Raw genomic sequence first — 14451 nt, 5'->3', positions numbered from 1 at the left:
CTCATAGCTAGTTGCATTAAAAAATGATAGAACAAAATAATTAATGCCAAAAAATTAGAAACTCTCACTAAATGCATCACATCTCTAATAGTTTCCTACTTAAAGCAACTTGACAATGGCAGGCTTAAAATTCAATGAACTTGATAAACTTTTGCTTCACTCATCTGCTTAGAGAACATAAGATTTTTATTGATATTTCCTACAGATTTTAACCTTGTGAGACTCAGATAAAAGAACACTGTGTGTCAGTCTGTCAATTATATTTTGTTAAATGCTGTAGATCCTACTAAAATATGTTATTAATCTTTAAAAGGGTATGATGTATATCTCTACCCATGGAATAAATTCTAGACTTCTTCCACTACCTCCATGGGCCCTTGCTTTCAGTTAATATTTACATATATATATATATATATATATATGTTAGACATGTAATATTTCTTAAAATAAACTAAATATTTCCTTAAAGATAGACTTTGAATTTTTGAAGCCCAAAATTCATGTAATACTTTTTCTTACCTTCAAGTACAAGTTGCAAAACACTTGTTTCAAACTGTCAAAATCATTAGCAATAAATTAATATTTTCAGATAGTCTAGAATTGTGCTGATTATTGAAGAGTTCAGACCTTTTGTATTCAGGAAGCTGAAAATAATGGCCTCCAATATTTTTAATTGTCTCTATCCTCCATTCAAATCCCAGAATTACCTGTCTAAAATACAGACATAGTCCTATCTTTTTGGTCTTATAAAGTACTAATTGAATTTTTTAGTCCATGAAGAAAAAGGAATTCTGCTCAATACTTTTTTAATCCCATGACATTGTCTATGCAACTGCCATTCGCTCTTATAGAAGAACCTATTCTGTTTGCTTTTTTTTTTCTGAATTAGCCTTTAAGGGTCAGTTATTATATAAACTCCTCTATGAGACCTCCCATGACCTTGTCTCTCTAACTTGAGTGCTCAAAAGAACCTTGAATGTCACACTGTATTATATATGACATCACTGCATTGTGATTCTTTATTGATGAGCTAACATGGACTCTGAGTTTCTCCAGAGGAAGGAGAACTTCACATCTACAGTGTCCAGAATTGTGTCTAGCATAGGTGGTTGTATAGACTACTGAAAAGATAAGTGAATTATTTCAGGCCACTAAGCATTACTGAAAATTATGTTACTTCCGAAGGCAGGTCATAAGAAATATGGTGAAATTTGTCACAGGGTCACAGATACAAAGAATGAAGAAACGTCATCAATATAAAAGTCAGCAGCCATTGTTCATCCCCTGGGAAACTGCAATCTCCCCATTACAGGAAAAGTGGCTCCAAGCTTCCCTGTATAGTCCAGATAAGAGAAAATCTAGGCTGTCAGAATCAGTAAGGAAGGACAAGTCAGGACAAGTCAGGAGGGATTACTGGGGCCAGGGGTCTGGAACTATGAGTTGCACTAGAAAATATGCAGAGACCCTAAAGCTCAAAGGCAGAGAAAAAGTGTGTGGCTTCTTTCTTCTGCCAAAGGTGTGCTTTAAGCTCTCTCTCCAGGAGCTAAATGAAATCCAACGGTATCCTCAGCTTCACAAGTCTGCCTATTTCACCAGACTTCATGCACTATAAAGACTAGAACCATTTTTCTTTCCCTCTCGATTTCTCTCTCTCTAAGCAGAATCCTTAGGTCTAATAAGAGCACACGGGGTTGTTTAAAATCATATTGAATGTTCTCTAAGTGCCAGGCACTATTAAGACTCTTAATTCTCACAAGCACCATTTGAAGTGAGCACTGTCTTTTCCTCTCTTTTCATATGAAAAGATGGAATGTACATGCATTATGTAAGTTGAATTTGTGATGTGTTTTTTGTTTTGTTTTGTTTTGTTTTGTTTTGCGGTATGCGGGCCTCTCACTGTTGTGGCCTCTCCCGTTGCGGAGCACAGGCTCCGGACGCGCAGGCTCAGCGGCCATGGCGCACGGGCCCAGCCGCTCCCTGGCATGTGGGATCTTCCCAGACCGGGGCACGAACCCGTGTCCCCTGCATCGGCAGGCGGACTCTCAACCACTGCGCCACCAGGGAAGTCCTGTGATGTTTTTCTTTCACATGTTTATATTCTACTATCTTGTGAGGCTCCCAGCCATGCTACCCCATGTATTTGCGGGGGGGAGGATTTCAGTTTCCCACCCTTGTGCCCCAATTATTCACAGTTTTCTCTAAAGAAAACCTCCTGTGACCCCCAAACCAGTCTGTGTGCCAAGGTCATCCTGCCATCTTTGTTTTTCTTCCTTCTCTGCTCTTTTCTTGTTCACATGCCCCGTTGCTGCTATTGCACATCAGGAGTGTTGTCTCTGGATGCTTTCAAAACTTTGAATTTCTGGACCAACAGAAAAGTGCTGGATCCTGAGTGAGAGGACAGGAGAGATGAGCTGTTTACTGGGGGCTTGGGGAACTTGTTTTTCTACTCCCTTTATTTTCCATGGCTAGCTGTACTTTTAGACCCTGTTTAGACACTGTTGGGATTGAAACTGAAGAATGAATGGCAACTAAGTGGTCACAGAAAGATTTACAAAGTACTCATTCACTCAACATACAGAGACACATGTGTAGAGAACAAACATATGGACACCAAGGGGGGAAAGTGGGGTGGGGGAGGTGGGGGGTGGTGGTGGGATGAATTGGGAGATTGGGATTGACATATGTGCACTAATATGTATAAAATAGATAACTAATAAGAACCTGCTGTATAAAAAATAATAAAATAAAATTAAAAAAAAAAATATATATATATATATATATACATCTCTTAAGCACCTACTCAGTTCTAGACATTGTTCTAAGCCCTTAGAACACATTCCTAAACAAAATAGCTAAGACTTTCTACTTCTAAGTGTTTACATTCTATATCAGTGCCTTAACTTAGGATGCATGGGGTTTTAGGAGCTGGGCACTATTTAGTCTCCAGCTTTATTTCCTGACTCTCTCACACATGTAACCACCACTTCAGTTTTATCTCTCTCTCTGTGCTCTTTCAACTGCAGTACCCTTCATGTTTCTTTCTCTCACTTGTCTAACTACTGCATTTAAAAAATATCAGCTCCATCCTCTTTTGATGGTTTCAGCCTCTGTTTGCATCTCTAGGGCTCCCATAATTCCTCATCCTGTTAATTCCAGAGGGTGAAAGAAAGAGGTTTTGAGAGATAGATTGTGGATCTCTGTGTGGACTCAGAGGGCAGAATGTTATCCTAATCCTGATAGGTTAGTTTGTGAAGTTGTCAGGAGAAGATAATAAATTTAACTTTTCTCTAAATTGAAGAAATATACTTAAAAATAGACAAGTTATCTATACTTCTGACCCTTTCTTATAAGTAAATTATTGTCCACTTTTTCTTTCTACATCATGAACTTCATTTGAAATTATAAATGATTATAATTTATTTTAATTCATCCCTTCCTACATAGATGTGGGAGTAATTCTAACAAAGTCTAAGAAGCTTTCTATCTCCTTACCTCACATTTGCTCTACAGTAATTAGCTACATACAAAAAAAAAAAAATCTCTTTAGGAACCTATACTTGGTAAATATACTTAATAATATTCCATACTTCAAAAAGCCATATATTTATATGTCCTTTGATATTTAAATAACATTATGCCATTTCTTTATATATATTATTTAGGTTTAGTTTTAGTGTAAATTATTTATTTACTAAGGAATCAATTAAGGGATGATCTACTGATAGTTCCCATTTGGAAAAAAGTCATTAGGATAGTGAACATACACGGAGTATTTATTATGTGACAGGCACTGTTCTAGGTGATTTACATCTACTATTTTTTTTTTTTTTTTTTTTTAGTTCTACAATGTAGGGACTATTAGTATTAAAGGAAACACTAAAAGTTTTGAAATAAATATGTTAAATTCTCATCAAAATTAACACACACACACACACACACACACATACACACAAACATGTATATCCCCTCAGACAGGCAACATTGATAGTATCTGGGTTCCAACTCCTTCAATTCCTCAAGAGGTCATTTGCTTGTTTTGTGACCTTGGATAAGACATTTAAACTTCTCGGCCCTCCACTGTATTTCTGTATGATGGGAGTACTAACAGTCCCATCTTGTGTAATGTTTTACTCTTCTCAGTGCGAAAAAGAATCTCATAATTGCTCGAACTATTCAGAAGAGCCCGCAAAAATTTTGACAATTCATGTATTATAATATAATTATACTTGCTTTTCCATGTCTTGCTTCAAGTGAGTTGCTTCGTTATTGACTTAATATAGGGTTACAAAGGCTGCGTTATTTTAGTATTGCCCTGTTATCAACCATATACATAAGTCCACCTAAATGTTAGAGAATAAAAAATATATATACATTCCTATTTCTAAACAAGCAGTACATTGAATGGCACTGAATGAATACTTGAAAATCTCTTCCTTTATCTTTAAAAGTGTGTGGGTGTTTCAGGCATCAGAGAAGCTGGGATTCAGATATAATAAAGTAGTAAGACCAATGACATATCATTGAATTTTAATAATTTATTATTATACATTTGTAAGGAAAATGTTACAACAACATCGGAACTGGTCCTAGATTTGAAAGTATATCAGAAGCCAATAATTTGACACTGTTAAGACTGGTATTCTTTAGGTACCTAGAGGAGAGGCTGAACACAGCTTGCAGGGAGGTTGAGGAATGTGTATTCGCTCTGCTTGCAGACTCTACTCACAAAACTAAAGGTCTTTAGTTCACTGATTCATTCTCACCAGAATGCAGTTTGGCTAATATCTATTGTTTCTCATATATCCCCATGGGTGCCTTACCTCTCACCTAAGCAGCAAATCAAAATAGCCCTTTTATCTACATGCAAATATATACACTTTATATATTGTATATATATGTCTACATATATATGCTAATATATGCAAATCTATATCCTCTATTATTTATCTATCTATGTAATCAACTATTTGTCCATTACCTTAAAATTTCAGAGATGTTTCCTGTAGATCCTAAACTGGCTGATCTACTGTTCAATCATGCTTTGCCTTTGCAATGCATAAAACCCCATAAATGGCTTCCCATTGAGCTTAAAATGAAATTTGTGCTCCTCATTGTAGTTTCCAAAGCTCTGGATGATCAGACCCCTGTTTGTCTCTCAGGCCTCTTCTAATAGGACTCTTATTTTGGTCACCAGACTCCACAAATTTAAGCTTTTTTCTTTTTCCTTAGGTACTTCAAGCATTTTTTTTGTTTATTTCTAGCCCTTAAATGTGTTCTTCTATCTTGTGAAAACTCTCTTTAACCACTGTTTAATATATTGGGATTTCTCATTCAAATACTGCTTCCTCAATGACGTCTTTCCTTCCCATCACACAACTAGTCACTATCACATTATCTGTCTACTTTTTAAAATAGAATTGTTAGTATTTGAAATTAATGTATTCACTCATTTCCTTTTTGGTTTATTTTCTAATTCCCTGTGGTGGTTAGTTGTGTGTGTGTCAACTTGACTAGGCCATAGAGTGTTCAGATATTTGTTTAAACGTTATTTCTGAGCATGTCTGCAAGGTTGTCTTGGGAAGAGATTAACATTTGAACTGGTAAACTGAGTAAAGTAGATTTCCCTCCCCAGTGTGGGTTGGCCTCATCCAATTTCCTGAATAGAATTAGAAACTGACTAAAAAAAATAATTCTTTCTGCTGGTCTTTGAGCTGGCACATCAGTCTTCCCCTACTTTTGGACTCGGACTCTGACTAGAACTTACACACACCATTGGCTCTCCTGGATCTCCAGCTTGTTAACTGTAGATCTTGGACTTTTCAGGCTTCATAATTATGTAATATCTCTATATAAACTGGTGTACAGAACCAATAGCATATACAGTTGACTACTGAACAACACTGAGTTTGAACTATTGTGGGTCCACTTTATACACGGATTATTTTCAATAAATACATACTATAGTATTACACAATATGAGGTTGGTTGAATCCTGTAGATTCTGAACCTTCAAACTGGCTGCACCAGTTTACATTCCCACCAACAGTGTATGAGGGTTCCCTTTTCTCCACATGCTCACCAACATTAGTTATTTGTGTTCTTTTTGATGAAAGCTGACAGGTGTGAGGTGACATTTTATTGTGCTTTTCATTTGCATTTTCCTGATGATTATTGATATTGAACATTTTTAATGTGCCTGTTAACCATCTGTATGTCTTCTTTGGAAAAAATGCCTATTCAGGTATTCAGCCCATTTTTTAATCAGGTTGTTCTATTGCTGTTGATATATGAGTTCTTTATATATTTTGGATATCAACCCCTTATCAGAAATAACTTTTGCAAATATTTTCTACTATTTAGTAGGTTACCTTTTCATTTTATTGATGGATTCCTTAACTGTGTAAAAGCTTTTAGGTTTGATTAGGCCTCATTTTTTGTTTTTGCTTTTTTTTCCCTTGCCTGAGGAGATAGATCTTATAAAGTATTGTTAAGACTTATGTTAAAGAGTGTACTGCCTATGTTTTCTTTAATTGTTTTATGGTTTCTAGTCTTAACTTTAGTCTTTAATCTACTTTGAGTTTATTTTTGTGTATGTTGTGATAAAATGTTCTAATCTCATTCTTTTACATATAGTTTTCCAGTTTTCCCAACACCACTTAATTGAAGAGATGTCTTTTCTCCATTGTATATTTTTGCTTTCTTTGTCACAGATTAATTGACCATATTTTTGTGGGTTTATTTCTGTGCTCTCTATTCTCTTCCATTGATTTGTGTTTGTGCCAGTGCCATACTGTTTTGATTACTATAGCTTTGTAATATTGTCTGAAGTCAGGTAATGTGATACTCCCAGCTTTGTTTTTTCTTTTTCTTTTTTTTTTTCAAGATTGCTTTATCCCAGCCACTTGGGATATCTTGTAGTTCCATACAAATTTTAGGATTATTTGTTCTAATTCTGTAAAAAAAAAAAAAAAAAAAAAAGTCATGGGTATTTTGATAAGCATTGCATTAAATCTGTAGATTGCTTTGGGTAATAGGGACATTTTAACAATATTAAATCTTGCAATCCATGAACACAGAATAACTTTCCATTTATCTGTATTATCTTCAATTTTGTTCATCAATCTCTTATAGTTTTTGGAGTATAAGTATTTTATTGATTAAGTTTGTCCCTAGGTATTTCATTCCTTTTAATGCAATTATAAATGATATTGTTTCTTGCTTTATCTTTTTGATGGTTCACTATTAGTTTATAGAAATGCAACAGATTTCTTTATATTAATCTTATATCTTGAAACTGTACTGAATTTATTTATTACTCCTAATAGATTTTTGGTGGAGACTAGGGTATTCTACATATAGTATCCTGTCATCTCCAAATAAGGAGTTTTTCTTTTTCCCTTTTGGTTTAGATGCCTTTTATTTATTTTTCTTGTCTAATTGCTGTGGCTAAGACTTCCAATAATATGTTAAATAGAAGTGGCAAGTGTGGCCATCCTTGTCTTGATCCTGGTTTTAAAGGAAAAGCTTTTAGCTTTTTGCCATTGAGTAGCTGTGGGTTTGTCATAAATGGTCTTCATTATGTTGAGATATGTTCCCTCCATATCAACTATTCTGAGAGTTTTTATCATGAATGGATGTTGAGTTTTGTCAAAGGCTTATTCTGAATTATTGAGATGATCATGTGATTTTTATCTTCATTTTGTTAATGTGGTGTATCACATTTGTTGATTTACAGGTATTGAATCATGCTTACATCCCTGGACTAAACCCCACATGATCATGATGTATGATCCTTTTGATATATTGTTGAATTAGATTTGCTGAGGGTTTTTGCATCTATATTCATCAAAGACACTAGCCTGTAATTTTCTTTTTATGTACTGTCTTTGTCTGGTTTGGGTATCAGAGTAATGGTGTCCTCATAGAATGAATCTGGGAGTGTTCCATTCTCTTCAATTTTTTTTTTTTTTTTGAATAGTTTGAGAAGAATAGGCATTAACTCTTCTTTGAATGATTGGTAGAATTCCCTCCCTTGTGAAAAAATCTAGTCCTGGACTTTTATTTGTTTGGAGATTTTTTTCTTTATTACTGATTCAATTTCAATACTAGCAATCAGTCTGTTCAGAGTATCTATTTTTTTCTGTTTTTTTTTAGAAATTTATCCATTCCTTCTGTGTTGTCTAATTTGTTGGAATAGAAATATTTGTAGCATTCTCTTATGATTGTTTGTATTCCTGTGATATTGGTTGCAATTTCTCCTTTCATTTCTTATTTTGTTTATTTGGGCCCTTTCTCTTTTTTTTCTTAATGAGCCTGGCTACAGGCTTGTCAATTTTGTTTATTTTTTCACAAAATCATCTCTTGGTTTTATTAATCTTTTTTATTTTTTGTGTGGTCTCTATTTTATTTATTTCCTCTCTGAGCTTTATTATTTCCTTCTGCTGACTTTGGGCTTTGCTCATTCTTCTTTTCTAATTCCTTTAGATGGTAGGTTAGGTTGTTTATTTGAATTTTTATTGTTTCTTGAGGTAGGCCTGCAATGCTAAAACTTCCCTCTTAGAACTGCTTTTGTTGAATCCTATAGATTTTGGAAAGTTGTGTGTTTAATTTGTCTCAATGTATTTTCTGATTTCCTCTTTGATTTATTCATTGACCCATTGGTTTTTAAGTAACATGTTGTTTAGTCTCCACATGCTTGTGTGGTCCTGACTAGGTTGCTTCTCTTCCTTTCCTAGCAGATTCTGTGTGGCTCCTTCTTTACAGCCTTAAGTTGTAGAAAAGCCATCCTGCTAGACTTTAGGCCAATTTTAGTGAGAGTTGTTCTGTATGTAATTGCAATTTTGATGTGTTTGTGAGGGGAGGGTAGCTCAGCATCTTCCTACACCACTGTCTTGATCCCTACTTTATTTCCTTTACATTTTTTTGTGTGGGCCTGAACTTACAAAAGTTAACTGGTAAGTTTTGAGTCAATATTTTAAATGTTTACTAGGATTTTTTTTTTCTGAAGTCTGTATAAATAGCTTATGGTGATAAGCACTATGCTCAAATTTTAAATGAAATACTTTACTACTTCTTTCCTTTGGAAATTCTGTACTTCCATAGAATGAATAAGTCTATCAAGGAACATATTGCATATAAAAATGCATTACAATCTCAATGCCAGGAAAGGAAATTCTGCTTCACAGTTCCCTGTTACAGTAAGAGTTCAGCAATGGTATATACATTTGACCCCATGATGTCTATTTTATTCTATTTAAAAGTCACATGTAGTGTATTGTAAAAAGAAGCTCCTTAGGTCTTTAATTATGTGATAATATCAACTTAAAAAAATTCTATCGGTTCTATTAGAATCCAGACTAATACACTCCCTTAAGTAGAATATAAGCTTCATGAGAGAAAGAACATTTATGTCTTATTCACCATTGGCTTCTCAGTACCTAGCACAATGTCTAGCACATAGTAGCTCTTCAATAAATTTTGCTGACTGAATGAATACTGTTCATGATTACTACTATCTTGAGAGGTACCATGGTTTCAAGGGAAGAGTAGTTTTTTACTATGTAAATTATAATTCATAATGAGTTATTGTAATGGTCCTTTACTCTCTCAAATCCTCAGTTTCTTTGTAGAATAAAGAAAATAGTGCCATGTTATTTATATTTATTTTATTTCATTCAATAAAGTACTTGAGGTAGCTTTAAAATTCATGGTGTTATTCATTATGTGATAAATATAAACACCAAAGAAAAGAAAGATAAAACACACAATCTAGGAAGAGGTAAAATGAAGATAAATTTGGAAGCTCCTAAGTTTAATAACTACTTCAAAAATAATATCCTTTATAATCTCATTTTATTTTGATCTTTAAAATAACTCATATATGTGACAAACTAAGTAACAATAATACCTATCCCATGATACTCAGAGGTTTCTGGGGTGAGTGGGTGAGCAATACTGAATAAAATAATTTATGTGAATGGGCCTGTCAAACAGTAAATATACATTTACTATTATTAGTATTACATATGTTCTTTTGAATAGCCTTCTCCATAAACATTATTTTCTTACTTTATATTTCTTATAATACTTTATCATACAGCCCTCATACTAACCATGTAGTAGACAGAACCTGAGAGCTGGCTATCAACACATTTATAACTCAAGATGCCTAAAAATTAGAGAAGAGACATTATAAGTTTTAAAATATCAAAAGTAGAATTTATGGTCTTGAGAATCCTCCATTTTTCAGAACTGACTTTTCCTTCTGGTTTGATGCAGTATGTTAATTTATATCTCAAGTTTCATGAGTTATTTCGATATTACTCATGATGAGCACAAGGCCTTGTCTATTGAAATACCCTCCTACCACAATGAGATATTTTTTGCACAGTCTACCCCTCTAGAATTGGCTTCCTATCTCATGACTCATAGAGGCTCTTCAACATAAGAACGAAAAATTAGAACACATAGCTGTAACGTGTTTTACATATAACATACGACACTTCTAACGTGACTTATCTAATTTAAGGGAAAGGAAGGAAAACTTATCATGAAATTCCCCAATATAACAAATGACTTTATCATATCTACAAAGAATGGAGGTAAGAATAATGGCCAAAATACGCAAGTAAATAAATCTTAAGTCTGTATCAGTAAGAGAAGTAAATTTTATCCCATACTAAATACTAAAAAGAAAATTTTGGGAAAATAAGTAAGAAAGACAGCTCTGATGTGTTATATGTGACTGGAAAATAACATTAGAGTTGCAAAATCATGTTTTTTTTTCTGTTTTTTTTTTTTGTTTGTTTTTCCACTAGCAACAAATCTTCAGTGGAGATACCTCCATGGAATTTCCTCCAATATTCCCCAGAAGAAAACATTTCTTTCTATAGATATATTATATAGCAGTTAATAAAATATCTATTATAATGCTTAACAAAGTATACCTAGTAAAAGAATCAAAGTTTAAAAAACTGAACAATTTAACATATTATAACAACATAAACAGAACCTTAAAAACACCAGCATGTTTTTTTTGTATAAATGTTATAAACAGGAAAAGGGCTCAGTCTATTTGGAGTAATTACAGGAACACCTGTCTAAAACTAATAACATTAAAATTAACCAGTAATCTATAAAGAATTTATAGCTGCATTTAGCATAACAGATTTTTTTAATCTTCCCAAACTGTCTGTTCCTTTTTTGGATTACTTTTGGATACTTTGGATAAAGCTGTTAGAAAAACAATCCAAATTAAACTTTGTATTAAAGACAAATGTCTCAACTATTTTTAATTGTTTTTATTGTGGATAAAATAGAACTTTGATGTACTTTGAATGGATACTGAAGGTTGTTGTTAAGAAAGAGTGACTACTGTGAATAAGACTAATTTAGGCTGAACTTCCTCTTTAAACAAATCCGATGAAATTCTTTCTTTGAAATAATGAGAATTACTTTGTGGTTGTGCAAAGCTATAATTCTCCTGTGAGGAGTCAGAGTAAATATGTGATGGCAAAATTCAAAACACAGTAATATTTCATCCATTTCCTTTGGCGTCACACTTTGTTTATATAGTGGTGTGAGGGTTTCAGTTACTTCTCTGTCTGTGAAGTTTAGCCTTTTTTAGGGGTGTGTGAGAACATTTAAGATCTACTCTTTTAGCAACTTTCAAGTGTATAATATAATATTGTTAATAATAGTCACCGTGTTGTACATTAGATCCCCAGGACTTATTCATCTTATTACCTGTAATCTGTACTCTTGGATCAACATCTCCCCATTCCCTCTAATTATAGAAGTATTGTTATGTGCAATGCTAATAATAATAAAATATTTTTATTTTTATGAATAACAAATTATTTTTTTAAATTATTTTAATTTTTATGTGTAACAAATCTATTTGGCTTAAAATTCAGATATATGTACATATATATCTAAGTAAATACACACAAATGTACTTTTTGTATCAGGTTTACAGAAAAATTGAGCAAAAAGTACAGTTTCTCTATGTGGCCTCCTCTTTATTTCTCTTATTATTAACATTTTTGCATTAGTGGGGTAAATTTCTTTGAACTGATGAGTCAATGCTTATATATTGATAATATCAGTAACAGAAGTCCATAGATTACATTAAGGTTGACTTTTTATGCTGCATCTTCTAGGGTTTTGACAAATGTATAAGGACATATAACCACCATTACACCATCAGACAGAATAGTTTCACTGCCTTCCAACTATTTGCCCAGACTGTTTATAGTGAGATTATTATATATATGTTAATGATTTACTAATTTATTGCTCTAGTGCAGACTTCTCCTTCATCATCTAGCCTCTGATGTTCAACTACTCTTTTGATGTCTTAACTTGGATGTCTAATAAAGATTTTAAATTAAAATAATAAACATTGTTCATCCTTTAATCTGTTTTTCCAGCGTTTTACCAACTCAGTTTGATGGCGAATCCATTCTACCAATTGATCAGTTCAAAAAGCTTGGAGTAATTCTTGACTCTTCCATTTCCATCATATCCCACATCCAATTCATCAGGAAATCTTACAAGTTCTAACTTGAAAATACATCCAGAATCCAATGAATTTCTACTTCCTTCATTCCTCTTATCTTGGTCTGAGCCACCAGGATATATAGACTAAATTATTGTAGTAACCTCTTAACTCCCCCTGCCCCAAGCTCACATGGTTGTTGCCAAACTGTCTATTATTATAGAAGTACCAAGAATAATTCTTTTAAACATGAATCAGATCCTGTTACTCTTTGCTCAAAATACTGTTTTGCTTCCTCACACTGAGTCAGTCCCTACCATGGCTGTCGGTACACCACCATTGCTCACCACCATCACTTCTTATTCCCTTAAATCCCTCCCCCTTGTTTTACTCAAGCCACACTTGCTTCTTGCACTCCTTCACCAGGTACACAGCCACCTTCAAGGCCTTTATACTGGTCACACTCTCTTCCTGGAATAACCTCACTTCTTTTACCTCCCTTGCCTTCTCTAAGTCTTTGCTCAAATTTCACATTTTCATTCATGCCTTCCCTTTCCTTGATCTCCTTTTTATTTTATTATTTAGTAGCACTTATTGTTGCTAACATATTATTATATATTTACTTATAGTTTATTGTCTAAAGGTAAGAAGCCAAATGGAGAAAACATTTTGAGAAGGAAAAGCACTATGTGAGATTTTTTTTCCTTTTTTGAAATTTATTAACAGTAGGTGAATGACATACTTTATTGAGAGAAAATTAAAATTTTAGTTCATAAGTATAGTCTCTGCTTTTCCAAAGATATATGTTTTACCAAGTGGTAAACCCAAGTTTGATTTCTTGACAAAAATTTGAAATTCTTTTAGATTTCTTTCCTCAACCATTTGTGTTTATTATTGTTATTATATTATTGTTTTTATTACTTTGTCGCTCTATGATCTACAAATCTTAAGGTCTTATGTATTCATTTGTGTATATGCATATATATATTTTTTCTCTGAAACACTAGTATCATTAAATTTTCTCATTCTTGTCTCATTTATTCTGGGAGAAAAAGGTCTAAGCCATGAACAAGTTTAATGAAACAGTCTCTCCAGGTATTAAATTCAGTGAGTATATTAGTCAGATTTTAAATACAAACAAGATACCTTTAGAAGATGAAATATTTTTAAGCCTATATAGGAGCCTAGAAATATTTGATTACCTATTTTTGAATAGATAAAAAAAAATAGCCAAGCTTATACATTATAAGTCTTCAAACTGCCTGGTTGAATATTGTAAATGCTTCTAATTTAATTAGATATTGTTCTTCTTCAGCTTACTGAAAAGAGGTAAAAATCTTCAAACCATTCCACTCTACTAAACAGCAGGTACCAGCTCTAACTGCTTCTGAAAATATTTAATGTATTCAGTTAATCAGATTCTCTAGAGAATGTTACAATCCTGTTCATTCATCCTAGTAGTAGATTTCTTCATTATTTACTATACTCCTTTACATTCCATGATAAAATTATATTTGAGATTTTTCTGGTTTCCCAGTAAACTCAATTTTAGCCTTCTTCAGCCTTTCAATCAATAAACTGAGCATCCCAGTAGCTCCATATCCTGACTTCTAGAATCACAGATTTTCATTCTGAGAATCCTGAGACTAACTTGGCAATTTTGGAAACTTTACTTATCTCAGATTAATACACAGTACTATGTCAAATACATTAAAGCTCCATAGATGGGTGTGCATCAAAACAAGGACATGATTTTTTTCTCACACTTTTCTTGAAGGTAGCCATGGCTTTGAGGACAAAAGTGCTTTGTGGTTTGGGAAGGGCCCCTGTAATTTCTTGGAACCTTGTCATTGAGAATCAGGAGGATGTTGGGAAGGCTGATTAGAGGGCTTAAGGCATCTTAAGTGCTTACATTTGCAATGATCTGTTTTGCAAGGTACTGGTTCTTTGCA

The sequence above is a fragment of the Lagenorhynchus albirostris genome, chromosome 17, assembly GCF_949774975.1.
Source record: "Lagenorhynchus albirostris chromosome 17, mLagAlb1.1, whole genome shotgun sequence".
Taxonomy (NCBI): Eukaryota; Metazoa; Chordata; class Mammalia; order Artiodactyla; family Delphinidae; genus Lagenorhynchus; species Lagenorhynchus albirostris.
Note: the sequence above shows the minus strand (reverse complement) of the source record.